This window comes from Corvus brachyrhynchos, unplaced genomic scaffold (assembly GCF_000691975.1).
Source record: "Corvus brachyrhynchos isolate BGI_N302 unplaced genomic scaffold, ASM69197v1 scaffold348, whole genome shotgun sequence".
Lineage (NCBI taxonomy): Eukaryota > Metazoa > Chordata > Aves > Passeriformes > Corvidae > Corvus > Corvus brachyrhynchos.
Genome location: NW_008239650.1, coordinates 7155 through 9354, shown reverse-complemented (window position 1 = coordinate 9354; position 2200 = coordinate 7155). Strand labels below are relative to the sequence as shown.

At 52.8% G+C, this 2200-nt stretch overlaps 2 long non-coding RNA genes across 2 annotated transcripts in view; both read left to right on the top strand.

Moving 5' to 3' along the window:
• The window catches only part of LOC108448648, a 9104-nt gene that overhangs the window by 6133 nt on the left and 771 nt on the right, over window positions 1-2200 (top strand). Inside the window, exons 9-13 of the long non-coding RNA XR_001864612.1 lie at window positions 36-77; window positions 172-338; window positions 419-498; window positions 580-1059; window positions 1209-1271. This is a non-coding gene — a long non-coding RNA (uncharacterized LOC108448648). The remainder of the gene's footprint in view (window positions 1-35; window positions 78-171; window positions 339-418; window positions 499-579; window positions 1060-1208; window positions 1272-2200) is intronic.
• Window positions 1323-2190, top strand: LOC108448649. The gene is made up of 3 exons (XR_001864613.1): window positions 1323-1382; window positions 1731-1810; window positions 1888-2190. It is a non-coding gene; the product is annotated as an uncharacterized LOC108448649 (long non-coding RNA).

Genomic DNA, 2200 nt, shown 5'->3' with positions numbered 1-2200 from the left:
TGTGTTACAGCATTGTTCCTTGTCTTTGTTCTTAGGAAGTAAAGCCAGATCTCAGCAGTCAAGGTCAAGTGAGTGAGGTAAGAAGTCACTGGTGGAAAGAACCACTTGTTATTCCTTGGGTGCCAAGTTCTGGTGCAGCTCTTTACATCCACTGTCATTTGTGTGTTTTAGGCGGTCCACTTGTATTGTGCTGAACCCCCTCAGCGACCGGCTGACGGACCTGGCTCGCTGCCCTCATGAGCCCTCCCCAGGTATCACGGGACTCTGAGATGAAGCCATTGCCTTTTCCATTTGAAGGCGCTCTCTGTGTTGCCTTTGGCAATGGCCGAGGAGCTGTGGTGAGTCAGGGAGGGAGGGAGGAGCGAGGGTCCACTCAAGTTTCCGCAATGCCACATCACCTTGTCTCCTCTTAACTCAGGTGTACCTTGCGACGGCGGCGTCGGCCTTGAAGCGCGGCCGAAGCGTGTGGCCTGAGAACCCCTGCCATCTTAGGAGATGGTGAGTACAGGAATTGTAGGGTTTTGGCCCACGTGCCACTAAGTTCAGGACTTGAAGTTTGGTTTTATTTTTTAATCGCAGCCACCCAAGAGACAACAGCCTGATGACAGCAGGAGCTTCCCGGATGGCGAGGCGGCCTTCTTTTGCACCCGAGGAGGATTCGCAGCCCCAGGCTTCTGAGAGATAAGTTGAGGGCTAAGACCCACAGAGGGTATGAAAGCCAGGTGTCGGGTCGGGACTCACCGGGAGGGATTTTTGAGCCGGCTTTGGAGACGGGAATACCCAAGAAGGGGTCCCTTAGCCCACATAAAGGGAAGTATCACTTTTGATCACAATTGCACAGGGCAGAGCAATCCCGGTGCATGTTGTGTCACCTGTCTATTGTTATGTTCTTTTGGGCATCTTGTCTCTTCTGCCTTAGCCCTTCGATGTGCTTGCAGTTGTTCTTTTCACAGAGAGTTTTCTCTCCTTGTCATGTCTCCTCATTTGTCATCTCCTGTGTCACGGGTGCTTGCATGGGTTTGGCCCGGAGCTGCTCTGCCCTGCTGCATAGTCCAGCATGTAGGTGTAATAGAACAAGGCCTGGGGACTTGAAATTGGTAATGTAGGGTGTAGCTGGGCTCTAGATGATATTCCTAGATTCACACAAGATGGCCGGAGCTGTTAAGTTCTCATGCAGCCCTTTGACTTTTGTCATCACTTTCTTTCAGATGCAGACGGATTAAATCGGTGGCAGAGAGCCCCACACCGGGTGAGGGGATTCCCGCAGGAAGGTCAGTCACTGTCTGTGCTGGGCAAGCGTAAATGGTGGCTGTGTTATAGCACCATTCTTTTGTTTTTATGAGATAAAGCTGGATAGCAGCAGTCAAGGTCAAGTGAGTGAGGTAAGCGGTGACCGGTGGAAGGTAAAAGTTGTTATTGCTCAGGTGCTGAGTGCCGGTACTCTAGACTTTAAGCAGCCACGGTCATTTGCGTGTTTTAGGCAGTCCACTTGTATTATGCCAAATCCCCTCACCGACTGGCTGACAGAGCTGGCTCGCCACCCTTGTGAGCCCTCCCAAAGCGTTATGGGACTCGGCAATGAAGCCTTTACATTTTCTGTTCCAAGGTGCCTTGCGGGTGACCTTTGGCAACAGCAGAGGAGTTGCGGCGAGTCGGGGAGGGATGCAGGAGGAGCGAGGGTCCCCTCAAGTTCAAGCAATTCCACAGCACCTTGTCCCTTCTTAACCCAGGCGTACCCCACAACGATGGCGTTGGCCTCAGAGTGTGGCAGAAGCGTGCTGCCAGAGGACCCCGGCCTTCTTAGGAGACGGTGAGTAGCGGAATTGTCAGGCTTTGGCTGACGTGCCACTAAGTTCATGTACTGATGTTTGGTTTTCTTCATTGTAGCCGACTAGGAGATGGCAGGAACTTCCCGGACAGCGAGGCAGCCTTGTTTTGCACCCGAGGCGGATTCACATCCCAGATGTCCGAGAGATAAGTTGAGGGTTATGACCCACAGAGGGGATGAAAGCAGGGTGCCGGGTCGGGCCTCGCCGGGAGGGATTTTTGAGTCAGCTTTGAAGGCGGGAATGTCCAAGAAGGGGCCCCTTAGCCCACATAAAGGGCAAGTCTCACTTTTGATCGCAATGCCGAGGCGGGCAGAGCAGTCCCGGTGTGTGTCGTGTCATTTGTCTATTGTATGTTCTGTGTTTTTTGTGCA